The sequence below is a fragment of the Cygnus olor genome, chromosome 1, assembly GCF_009769625.2.
Source record: "Cygnus olor isolate bCygOlo1 chromosome 1, bCygOlo1.pri.v2, whole genome shotgun sequence".
Lineage (NCBI taxonomy): Eukaryota > Metazoa > Chordata > Aves > Anseriformes > Anatidae > Cygnus > Cygnus olor.
In genome coordinates, this window is record NC_049169.1 from 205,857,510 (window position 1) to 205,870,518 (window position 13,009).

The window sequence follows — 13,009 nt, forward strand, 5'->3', positions numbered from 1 at the left end:
AGCAGCAACCAAAAAAGCTACTGTATTCATCAGGGATGGGATGAATGGTGTAATTTTGCTATGGTATAAGCGCTTGGTGCACCCACATCTCATGTCTGGTGTGCAGTTCTGGTCTGTCCATCTGAAGAAGGGTACAACGGAGTAACAGAAAAGCAGCTGAAAGGGTCGAAGAGATGGGCCGCGTTCCAAGGAGAGGCAAAAAAAGCTGGAATTCATCTGTCAGTGAGGAGGAGGAGGAACCTGGGTGAGGTTTAAAGGATAAAGTCAGCACAGAGACCTGAGTGTGAAACTTGTCTATCAGATCCCATGCAGTTACAACCAGGGGAAATTTTGATAAAACAAGAAGGGGGTAGATTTTAAAACAGATGGAAGAGTGTACCAGTGCTGTGGAGAAGAATTAGTGCAACACGGCCTCGAAATAGGTGGAATTTGGTCACAGGCTTTGCAGCTCTTACCTGTGCAAGGCAAATCCCACCTGCATTGCCTTTGCAAGAGTCTGTGTGACCTTCGTTTCCCCAGAGCTCTCTTCTGCAGCTTTTTGGAGGAAGTGATTATCCAGGTGGCTGGCAAGCGTTCGACACTCCCTTGTGTGTGCGCTGAGTTTTTTTTTAATTATAAGTGACTTATCCCTCATAGAAGTGTTTTTTTTTTTTTTTTTTAATGCTGCCTTCAGCAGGGTGTGCATATGAACTCTATTTTAATTAAGGGCGAGGAATCTGCTTTACATAACTCTATCCCAGATTCTCATGAGAGAGTGAAAACAGCCCCGAGGGACTGATGAAGAGGCCAGCAGAATCGGTTGCCTCACAGATGGGAGGCCTGATTCTCATTTCTCAGGTCCTCTCTAGCTGTGGGACTCACCCCGGGCTGGCTGACAGCCAGGGAGGTTGAACTGCAGCTTGATTTATTTATTTATTTTTATTTTTTTGGGTGCTAATTTGTGATTCTGGGTAGCTTCAGGTGTGGTGGGGGTGTAGTTCTACTGGAGGTTGTCGTCCCCATAGTGGGGATGGCCAAATGGGATATGAATTGACCTTTAAGTCCTTTCAGCCATGGTGTGATGCCAGCTCAGAGAACTTCTGCCACCATGCCCAGTGTATTATATTGCAACGCCCAATCTGTCTATCTCCTACAGCTCCTGGGGTGCGAGCAGCCACTGCAACTAAACCCACCTGTGGTCACAGGTCACAGTCCTGCCTTTGGGACAGGTGCTTCCATCTGTGCTGGTCACTGTGACTCGGGGCAGAGGTGCCCATTGTGATAAAGCATCATCTGCAGCAGCCAGTTGGGTTGCTTTGGATTTAACAACAATGTTGGTGTTAGTGGGATCGGGTCAAGGTGGTTCTCTGAATCCCTGAAAATGGAAAATAAATCGTACTGGAAGTCACAAATGAACCTTTTAGAAGTGGTTGTGTATTTCATACTTATTTTAAAATGCTGTAACTAAATCTTGATTTCAGGTGTAAAGCCATAAAGGGACAGGGAGCAGATGAGTAAAATATTTCTCTGCCATTAAGGAGGGAAAATCCAGGGTGTTTGCATGGTCTTTTATTTGTTTTCTCTCTTAAGAAGAAGTGATAAGAGTAGCGAAACTAGATTATTGCGGTACTGGAAGCAAGGCATGTAAATTAAAGAGGATCTCTCTCACTCTGCACAAAGGGAAATATGAAAAAACAAACCACAAGCTCTGTAAAGATGCTAATGAATCTTATGAGTCAAACTTGGCATGTCATTAACATCTACTTTTGTTTGTGGAGGCTGAAGAGAGCATCCCTTTTGGACAGGTAAACTGGGAGGTAGCTTTACTACATTGCTATCAAAATTTCAGTGTGATGTTGAAGAAGTTAAGCCATTGATGGACAGCAAGGTTGTGACCTTGTGGTATCGTGCTGAACCTGGTGGTGGCTGGCAATTATTTTTTGGAAGCAAAAATCCTGGGGAGTTTTGCCATGTCTCTTCATTGCATCCAGTGATACAAAGGGCAGATACCTTTCATTTTTGCTATGATAATCCAAACTAAAATACTGATGGCATTGAGATCTCTAAAGGATTTATGTTGCTTTTGTTATACTTCTATTTTCTGCCAAGGGAGGCATCTCTAGACAGCGTATAGGAAGTTGGGTTCCTCTTGTCCAAAATAAGTTGAGTTCCTCTTGTCCTCATCTTATGTGGACCAAAGGAGGGTTTTGGTGTTCAACTCTTCTTGTTTTACCGAAGTACTTATTGAAGTGTTTAGGGCTTAAAACCAATGGAAAGTAACTGGAGATGCTGGGGCACTGCAGTTGCACTCAAGTGATGGGAGTCTTCCATCAGCCTCCCCTGAAAGGAGGACACAGTTTGGAGGAGCAAATTGAAATGAGGAGACATTTCTTCTCAGAAAGAGCGGTCAGGCATTGGGACGGGTTGCCCAGGGAGGTGGTGGGGTCCCCGTCCCTGGGGGTGTTCAAGGCAAGGTTGGACGTGGTGCTTGGGGACATGGTTTGGTGGGTGACATTGGTGGTAGTGGGATGGTTGGACCAGATGATCTTGGAGGGCTTTTCAACCTTAACGGTTCTATGATTCTGTGATTTTATGAGCAGATCAGCAAGCAGGTGGGGCAAAGACAAGCCAGTTGGAATATATGTTCGTCAGCTGTCCAGCAGAGCAGAGAAATGTGAACGAGCGGACAGAAAGGAATCCGACAGTTGTGTCACAGCTCGGATGCGCTTTGTGGTGCAGGGTAGGCCTCACCATGTGCTTCACATGGAGGGTAACAGAGATGCAGCCTGGTGTCAGGTCCAAATCTCTGCTTACCGCCACTTGTACGTGATAGGGAATAGGAGCAAGCGTGGTAAGGGTTTAATAGTTTGAAGGAGAACATTCCTGTGAGCTTCATTCAAGAGGAAAGGAGAAAGCTATTGCGGTGTGATGCAGCGTGCCGTGACTCAGATGTGTTGGGGGGAGAGCACAGGTGGCAGGCACTGCCTTTCTCCCTGATCAGGGGGATTGCACAGGAGATGGGTGCTGACAGCAGAGCGCTGCTGGCTCCTTCTCCGCTCTCTGAGCTGTTTCCATTCTGGGTGCAGGACCAGACCGAGCAGCTTCTGCCTGGCAGCCTGCCCCACCGCGCAGCTCCTCGCCTCGCTCTGCAGGCGCTTTCAAAATTAGCAGAGGCACAGAGGGTGGAAATGCAAACCCCAGAACCAGAGCAGGGCAGGAATCGGGAAACTTAGACTGTGTTCCTCCTCTGCTGTAAACTTGTGGGGCCTTTCTCGACTCACTTTCTCGATTTATACGTGGGTAGCGGAGCTGTTGTTTCCTTTCAGGTATTCTGCGTTGCCCTACAGGTGTATTTTTCCCTTGGAGGAACACAGCCGAAGTTGTTCCTTCACCCACGGTGGTAACGTTTTGTCATTGAGTCGTGTTTTACGGAGGCATCATTTTCTGTCTGTTGCTTGAAATTTAGAAAAGGATCGTGAAATTGCATTGTGCTTTTCTCTAGGCAGCAAGACTAGGCTTAAAATCAAAAAAAAAAGAGAAATATCATCCTTTTTTACAGCCCCTCCCCTACTCATTTTGTCTTCCAAAACTATTTCAGGGTATTTCTTTATTCAGAAAGTCTGTTCATTCCTTGTGCAGTAAACAGCAGAGTTCTTTTTGAAAGCAGCACAGGATAGAAGATGCTTTTATATGCAAGCCACAAGCGAAGAAAGGACATCCTGGTGAATAATATGAAGTCTGATCCTTTCTGGACTGCTGCATGGCTGAGAAGTGATGGGTATAGTGGGATTTTGCTTGCACAGATCTCCTAATCCTCAGCACTTCAAGTTTTGCTTTGTTTTCTTTGGCTTCAGAGACAGCTGGTGTCTGGAGCCGAGGCACGCTGGTGCTCTGCTTAATGTCCCCGAAAGACCTGCAAACTTAGCCAAGCTTTCGGGCTCCGAAGAGATGAGCTGTGCAGCGTGAATTGCAACTGGATGCCTCTAGTTCGGGGAGCCCGCAGCGGCTGTGACCTTTTGAAATCTCGTTCAAACTGTTTTTGTTGCACTCAGACAGGAATGTTGTGTTCTTTGTTCCTGTTCCTAAAAGGCAAGCTTCTCTGCGCAGGCTGCTTGCAGCTTTTATGGGTCGATATATATGGGTCAGGGGAGGAAGCGGGCTTAGGCTGTTAGATGTTTCCGAGCTGCTTGAAAAATCCTTCTGAATGCACGAAGGAAGTTTTAAGATCCCAGCTGAATTTGGAAAAATAACTTCGGTCTTGATGAGGAACAGAAAAAATCCCCTAGACTTGAACCGCTTCCAACTTCTGGGCAGCCAAGCGAGCAGGAGGCTGACTCCTCTATGGGACGGGCCTGTTTGGTGCTGGGCTCCCTGTTTAATTCTCAGCTTTCCTGAGCTCTGGGAAGAAACATCCAACATCTCAGTTGCTGTTACTGAAATGCCGTTGTTTATCCAACGGGATAGAGCTGCATTCAGGAGCTACAAATAAGGTAAAGATTTGCACTGCCTTGTGAAATCATTTTAAGTACTCTTATGTGTTTTGAGACCCCACCTGGTTGTCCTGGTTGATTCTAGCTGATTTTCTGGAGCAGGCAGAATGGGACTGGTCATTCTTATTGCTGGCGAAGTTACACTAGGAAGAACCTTGCACCTAAAAAACCCCTCATGCTTGAAACTGGATTTGTCAAAGTAGCCAAATTTTTGGCTACCTTCTCCATCAGCGTTTCCTGGAGCAGTAGGACATGGTATGTAGGTGTAACCAGAAATTTTAGGAGAAGGCCTTGAAAACAGTCTGTCAGTAATCCCTTCTCTTCCTCCCCACTTTGTCTGCTGGTATCAGCACTCAAGCACTGCAAGAGGCACCAAACTTGCATGACAAGGCTCCTGTGGATTCGGTTTTGGATGTAAAGCCTACGGGGAAACTGGCTTTAAAGCCAGCAGGTTGCTGTTCGGCTGGCTGCGTCCATAGGTATGCAAAGGTTCTCCAGCTGCGAAGGGCATCTCCTGGGGTGATGTTGTCATGCACATACGGGATTTGGAGCCTGCGCCCTGTGTGTGATGCAGTTAGTGCTGTGCCTGGCTGAGGATGGCAGCCCCTAGCGAGGGCTGACTTCAGACCGCCTTGACTCACGCTATTTGCTTTGGAAATTGAAGTTTCAATTGCGTCTGATAACCGAGCTGACTGTTACGTTATACATTTAGCATTTTTTTTTTTTATAGCTCTTTCCTTAATTACTTATGTAAATAATTTCAGAAGCCTTCGCGTTGTTTCTGGAGAAGCTGGCATAGCAAATACTGGGAGGCTGGCAGCAGGTGCTGTAAGTAATCACTCTGCTAAATTAAGCAACACATTCCAAGGCAGTAGGTTAATTCCTGGGTAAATAGCCTGCACGCAGATTCTTAGAATCAGCTGGATCGTGACCCAGCAAGTTACTTAAGGCTGCCTGTAGCTGTAGTCACTTTGGATTGTCTCAATGAAGTTAAAAGCCCAGGGTATTTGGTGTTTCTCCTGAAGCCTTTGCTGCTGTGGGTTTTCTAAAACAAGCCCAAGAGCTAGCAAAGTATTGTTCATGAAGTTTGTGCCACTTCCTTCTCCACCTTTGCGTGTACAAGTGACTTTCTGCAAAAAATATGTCTTCTAATTTCTGCAACAGAGTTCTCTTGGGATCCGTGAGCAGTAAATTTCATCCTGCAGGACAGATTCTGCCCATCACCTTGTTGTCTTTGCATTTGCACAGCTCCAACCATCAGTGTTCTTGCTCAAGGTCACACCCAAAAGCATGGCCTGTTCTTCAGGAGTCGCTCTGAGCTCATGAAGCTGATGGGGTCTGTGGTGTAATCTGATTATTAAATGACCCTCATAGACCCTGCAGGACTCTTTGGAAATTGGTAAGATCTTCTGTTGCTGCGTAGAGCCTGACTTTGGAGCACTTTATCTCTGTTGTGGGGTAGGAAGGTGTAAAACCTTTTTACAAACCCAAGCTGTCTTTAAAATATATCTTCCTGCTAAAAAGTAAGGGGAAAAGTGGAATTTGTGCTTAAAGGGAGTCTCATATGTTGTGGAACAGAGCAGAAATGATACCTTTCCTTCAGGTAGGAAGGTGATAACTCAAGTCAGAGCAAAAAGACGGATTTTTGATGCATCCATGGGACTGTAGACTCATCCCTCCTCTGACCTAGGCTGGTGCCTTCTATGTCTGTGGATGTGCAGTCTAGTTATCTAACTGGTACTTGAAATCATACAAACAGATCTGAAGCCACTTTTCACAGTCAGCTTGTGTTTTTTTTTTTGCTATGCTTAGTCATCTCCAGAAAGTGGTCTCAGGATTGAAGCATGATGTTGGGGCACAGCCCTTTCCTGTTTTTAAAAAATAATAATAATAATCCAGGTGACAAGCTTCTGAAAGTTGAGCTCAATTTTTAACGACAGTGTTACAGAATGGTTGGTTTAAGGGCCCAAAAAAAAAGGGGTCCTTTAAAAAGACCTCTTCAAGTGATATTTCAGTTCTGTGCGAGCTGGGACCAAAATACCTTTAAAAACTGGTGAAAAGGAAATCGTACCCACTGCTCAATACCGACTCCCCACTCTTTACAGATCTTCTGACAGTGCCTTGTAGGTTTAACAGATGGTCTGAATGCATATTGATGCATTCTGCCGGTCGAAGTTTGTTCTCTGTGATGCCGCGAGATGCCTGCAAGGCTTGGAAAGGGAGAGCAAGAGCTGGGCAGACAGTGATTTGGTGACAGGAGCACAGGAATGAGGTAATCTTGCACACGTTTTCTGGGCAATCTTTACAAAAAGGGTCAGGATTTGGCCTCATTTCAATACCGTGGAGCTGGGGTCAGCAAAATTCTGTTTCCCAGATGATTCATTGCTGAGTGGGTTGCAAGAATTGAAAGCACCAGGTAATGCAGTGACCAGATATTCAGCAAATGTCTTGCAGGCCGGCTTTCTGAATGGACTCCTGGGAAAGAAAGCAAAGAAGTGAGCATCCTCTGCTCCTAATTGTGGATTTTGGGAAGGAATATGTCATTTAAGAGTACTGCTTTGCATTTTTCCAACTAACGAGTGACTTAAACTCAGTCTATCCAAATATATATATATATATTTTTTTTTCTCTCCAGGCTATGCTAAGAATTTGTAATACTTTGTTATCAGAAGCAGAACTTGAAGGAAGAGCCATCCAGCCCCTTACCAGAGATATGAACACTGTGTCAGGGCCCTTGGACGCGTTAGTAACAACAAAATGTTTCTCCACCAGCCCGTCCTCTGAAATAAAACACATCAAGCAAATTGTTGTGCTGTTAGATTGAAACCTGGCAATTAATGTTTGTGTGGCAATTTGATTCTGTTCTCTTAAAATACCCCTGGAGAACATCCCACTGTAGCCCTGGTCTGCTTCCGGGACTAGCCTGCGGATGCCCTGAACGCGTTCGTGTTGAGCAGCAAGTTCTGGTGGTGTGGTCTGCGTAGTTGTTAGAAAGCTTTGAAGCCTGGTTTGCTCTCTGAGGGCTTTCCATTTAGGAAAGAGGAACCGATACCATCCCAATTTTAACTCTGGAAGAGGAAGGGAAAATAAAAAGCTTCAGAGAACCTGAATTCGTCTAGACTGCAGAGCTAGCTGCTTTTTTGTCCTGGCTGGCCACCCTGCCTTCTCATTTGGACTCTGACTGCTCTGCTACTGCATTCCCTCATTGCATCGCATCCCTCTGTGAAAGCAAAACCACTTTTGGTTTTATGAGCTCTGCTCTCCCGTGGCTATGTGGACGATGAGCGCTGTACTGACCAGTGCACATTCCCCTCTCTTTGTCCCTTCACATTGTTTGCAAAGCTTTCTGCTGCTTTTGTCTTAAAAATTACTTTTGAAGTTAAAGGTCCCTCTGTTTTATTGCCTATAAAGTGGGCATGATAATTACGGGACAATAGCTGTGTTAGCTGAGGTACTGAAGTCTTTCTGGACGCCAAGCAGTAACAGTCCAGCTCCTCTAGCTCGATTTCCAGGGGCGATGATGAATTTCCTGTTTTCTGCTTGGCGGTGGCAGTGGTATCTGCGTGGCTGCTGTTTGTGATGCTGTAAGTAATAGTGTAATGGGCTTGTATGCAATAAATTGTAATTTTGTGTTGCTGCGTGGTTTTCAATAGCATGTCAGAATTACTTATGCCTTTGAATTTCAAAGAGGCAGTGTTTTAAAAATGGGATCATGATATCGGGGCTTGTGAAGCAGAGGGCAGACAGGCTTTTGCCTGCTCCAAAGGTTTCATAGCTAGAGAATATAAGTCATGAATACAAAAACTATGTTGTTTTTTTTTTTTTTCTTTGAGTCAGGCTTCTTTCCTTCTCTTGCATTTGGATGGCTAGGTTGTCTTAAGGAAAGGGTAAAGGTAAAAGGGTAAAGGGTGAAGCATGACTTAAGGGTAAAACGTGAGCATGACAACTAATCTGTGGAAGTCTTTGTCATTTGGTAACTCGGTGCTGCTTTTACTTTGGAACCTGCCTTGTCTCTTCAGCAGGGCCTGTGCTTCCTGTGCTTCAGGGCCTTGTTCCAAAGTGAGTCGTATTTCAGTCTCTGAAGGATCCGCTGTCAAACTTTCCCTTGGCCATCTTTTAAAGTGGTGGTGTTGGTCGTCGTGTCAGGGAGCTGCTGTGACAACTAGAGTCTGTACTGGGTCCTTACATGGGATGTCCCAGTTGCTGCATTGATTATTAACAGAGAAATGATCTGACTTAGGCTGTTGGTGTTGATCCTGTCACATGCAAGCCCCTGTGGTGTCTCTCCAGGGATCTGAATAAAGGATCCGTCGCCTCCAGGGATCGGAATAAAGGATCCATTGCCTCCAGGGATCTGAATAAAGGATCCATCGCCTCCAGGGATCTAAATAAAGGATCTATTAAAGAACTGTGAAATGAGTGACTTCAATTTGGGCGGGATCCAGGCCCCTCCAGAGCAGCGATACCGTGCGAAGCCCTTGGCTCACAGCTTGCACGAACCGCCTGTTGCTTGGCTCGCTGCAAGATAAAGGTCAGGTTGGGTCGAACAGGGCTGATAACCTCATTTCCCGTAAGGGAAACGTTCAACTCGGGCATACGGTTAGCAAATATTGACCAGATAAGAGCGTGGAACGGGGATAAGGAAAGACCAGCACGCTGGTTTCCTGAGCATCTTTGCTGTTTGGGCACAAAGGGACCGTCTGACCTCGCTGCTGCCTGGCGCCAAACCCCATCCACCTTCTCCCAGGGCTTGCTGTGGGGGAGCAGTAATTATTTTAGAGCTGTTTGAAGGTACCTGTGGGAGAAGACGATGATTTGGGAGGTGGTGGTGCATATGCTGGAAAAGGGCTCAAAAAAAGCACTGAAGTTGTTGGTGTTACTTAGCTGATAACAGCAGGGAAGCGAACGTGGGGGATTACTGCACAATTTCGGTGATGTTAGGGATGCAAGTGCTTTTTATTTTTATTTTTATTTCATTTAAAAGCCTGGTTTGCTTGGCACTGAGTCGCCTTCTGAGCTATGTTTTAGGCTGTGTGCTTTTAAAATCATCGTGCTAAAAACCCTGCTAATGTGGAATTGCCAGGATATACTCAAGTGTACGTGTACACCTTTGGAAACCTCACCTCGGATGATGCTGGCATCCCCTTCACATTTTGCCAATTTTCAGAAGCTGTCAGGTAGCACTGTGTGGGAAGTGTTAGAGGGCATGACAGGATAAATCCTGAAATCCCAATTTGGGCCAAACACCCACTGTTTTCAGTGGGCGGCTCGCTGGCATTAAGGCCAAGTTCCCCTTAGCTATGCCAGATGACCTTTCTGTCTTTTTAAAGTTAACGAGACTGACAATATCGTGTATTACAGATCAAACTGCAGGGTTACAGCCCTTAAAGTTTATAAATGTGGTTGGATTTGTGATAAAGAAGTCGGTTAAATAAATAAAATCATTTCCAGTAAGTATTCTTTAGATTCTCAATAATGTTGGTGAACTGCCAGCGATTTGGAAATAGAAATTAGCTGGTGCTTTAGAGCAGTGCATAAAGAAGACTTCCATTCTGTAGGGAAATTCTGCTCTTCTCAAAACTCTGCTCTTCATAAAGAGAGAAAATAGAACCACTTTTATTTTAAAATGGAAATTTAAAATTCTCTCAAAATACCAACACAACTTCATTGAAATAACTTTTGCCAGACATTTGATTTTTATCTCTGTATTTATTTTCAGGAGAATGTTTCTGTGAAATGGCTGCAGATTTTGTCAGAATATTTCTCTCCAGCATAAGATTCTGAATTACATATGTTTGAGAAGTTAATAGCTTAGACCTAGATACCTGTTGTTCCTGACTGGCACCTGAGATCATACTCTCTTCTGGCTGCTTCTGTCCATGCAAGAAAGCGGAAAATGCTGTGTTTGTGTTGGCAACACTCTCCCCAAAAACCAAAACCATGTCCCAAGAGTTTTAAAGATTTTGGAGGCTCCCAAGCTCACGCTGTCTGTATTTTCTTCCCTCTCTGCTTCCCCTTAGGACGTGGTCTGTGCTTATTCATACTTCGAGGTAGGGAGTCACATCATCTGTGCTCCAAGAGGGGAAAAAGGGGTTTTCCATCCCTCTGTTCCCCTCTCGCCCTTTACCCTCTGCCACTGACTTTCCCATTACAACTGCATACAGTTTGCTCTGGGCTTTTGTTTGCTTTAAACCAAGAATGTGTTCCTTCTGGTAACTGCAGTTGCAGAAGCACCTGCAAGGAATTTTTTCATGCTATGCGTTATTTAACGACCTGAATTGTCTTTCTTCTAAAGAGTTGGTTGACTCCTTGGAGGAAGGCAGAACAAGTGACTGGTGCTGTTCCTTCCCCCTCCATGCCTCCAGAATCACAAACTAGGCCAGTGCAAGAACTGGGACACGAGCTTACATCTCCCAACTACCAGGACCTCTACCAGAACTAGCAGTCTAGATGCTAAAACTCAAAATGAGGGTGTTGTAGTGCTGATCCCAAGTCCTTCGCTGATTTTTCTGCTCAAGGCTGTTATATATCATCGGTTTTCATTTATCTTCATCACTAGACCGGGGCCTTGAGGAAAATCCATTTGCTTCAGTTAAGTTGAAGTGGGTGCTTCTCTCTGTTAGAAGCTCTCTGCCACTTTTTGTGGCTTGCAACTGCAGAATTGGTGGGGTTGGGACCTCTGGGGATCATCTTGTCCACCCTCCCTGCTCAAAGCTGTGGCGAGCTGGAGCAGTTTGTTCTGGACCATGTCCAGTTGTGTTTTGAGCAGGTCCAAGGATAGCAACCCTACAGCCTCTTGGGGCAACCTGTTCCAGGTTCTGACTCCCTATAGTAAAAAAGATGTTTTTTTTTTCCTTTTTTTTTATTTTCTATTTTTTGTTCTTCTTTGTACGTTTAAACAGAATTTCCTGTATTGCAGTTTGTGCCCGTTGCCTCTTGTCCTGTTGCTACATACCACCAAGAAGAGTCTGGCTCCATCTTCTTTACGCCCCATATCAGGTATTTACACGTAGTGATAAGATCCTGAGCCTTGCCTTCTGCAGGCTGAGCAGCCCCAGCTCTCCCAGCTTCCCCTTATATGAAAGATGCTCCAGTACCTTCATCATCTTTGTCTGTTATTATCTGACATTTTAATTCCTTGAAGCTCTGATACTTGCTCAAACACCGGCTTGCTCCCCGTGCTGACCCTACAGCCTGCTCTGTGTCACTGTATAAAGTTGCTCGTTGGCCAAAATCTGGGCAAGAAATGCTTTCCAGGCAAGGAAATCCATGGGGTCAGTAGCTAGAGTGCAGTAGAAGAATGAGAGAAAAATCCTATTGTAATTCAATAGTATTGCAAAGTGATTTTTTTTTCCCCCTAAACTGCGCCCCAGAGGAAATCGGGGCATCAACTGCAATTTTCTCAATGCTTTATTTATACGCCCTCCCCCAAACCCACACCCTAGGCATAGGCTCAACCTCTGGGCTAACAGATGGTGTTGAGAGGGGGGAGGGAGGGAGAACAATTTGCATCTAAATAGCTGAAATAAAAAAGGGTCACGTCCCACAGACCAGCCCCACTCACCTGCTGTTTAAATCCCCCTGAGAACTAAGCAAACACTCCGTTTTTTAACGTCTGTGTCAGCTGTACTTACTCTCTGAAGTCCTAGAAGAGCTGCAAGCGCGTGGATCTTGCTGCATTGACTGCGTTCCGGCCCCAAAACTATGAAATTGCAAAGGTTTCGTTCTTTGAAGGTGGCTGACAGATGTGTCACTTTTTTTGGTCAACTCTCCCATCAGAGCAATTTCTGCTGTTGGCAGAAATAATTAGTAATTATTAGTAATCATAATTAGTATTGTGCAAACACTAGTGTTACAGAGAGGGTTCAAACCAAGTATTCCCTCTTCCTCAGCTTCGTACTCGCATCATGAGCCAGACTTCAGAGGTGCTCTTGCCAGAGGTCCTGTTGCCTTACACAATGGAATTTGGTGCTGGGTTTGTGTGTGTGAGATGGGGTTTGACCCTACTGGCCAAGCTTCAGCATGGTGGTGGTCCTGCAGGGCTGTGTCATGATCATGTTGGGTGCTCATGCTTAATCCTACTTAAACGAAAGCCTTGCTGCCTCTGCTTGCAAGAGCTACTTTCTCATGGTGTTGTCCTGGAGTATAAATGTCTGATAATGGTTCTTCTGGGCACGGGGAGGGAAGAGAAGCACTTGCCTCTCTTCTGCTCTGGGTCTACCCCCTGTCCAGGCACGAGGAAGCGAGCTTTTGTTTTCTTCAGGCAGGGTTTTTCAGGGTCTAAGGCTGTGTAACAAGGAAAACGTTCACAATTCATGATAATCACATGCGCTGGGGACACACTGAAACCATCCTACCCGATTTCCCCCCCGTGTTTGAGGGAGGCAGGCTGTGGAGGAAGCAGGAGGGCCTTAGCACATTCGTACTGCTAAATATCAAGACGAGCAAAACCCGTATCTATCCACCACTTGGTTGGACTTCTACACTCAAACACTAAAAATAAATACTGCGAAGATATTCCTGGTGCTTCAGAAACTTTA

General features: G+C 45.4%; 1 protein-coding gene across 23 annotated transcripts in view; it reads left to right on the forward strand.

Moving 5' to 3' along the window:
• Positions 1–13,009, forward strand: part of LOC121063731 (serine/threonine-protein kinase PAK 1) — a 113,848-nt gene that overhangs the window by 13,413 nt on the left and 87,426 nt on the right. For 19 of the 23 annotated variants that reach the window (XR_005816171.1, XR_005816172.1, XR_005816173.1 and 16 more), the window contains one exon: positions 11,389–11,468. The exons of the other annotated variants lie outside the window; for them this stretch is intronic. The gene's annotated coding sequence lies outside the window, so the exon portion shown is untranslated. The remainder of the gene's footprint in view (positions 1–11,388; positions 11,469–13,009) is intronic. 23 annotated transcript variants of the gene reach the window in all.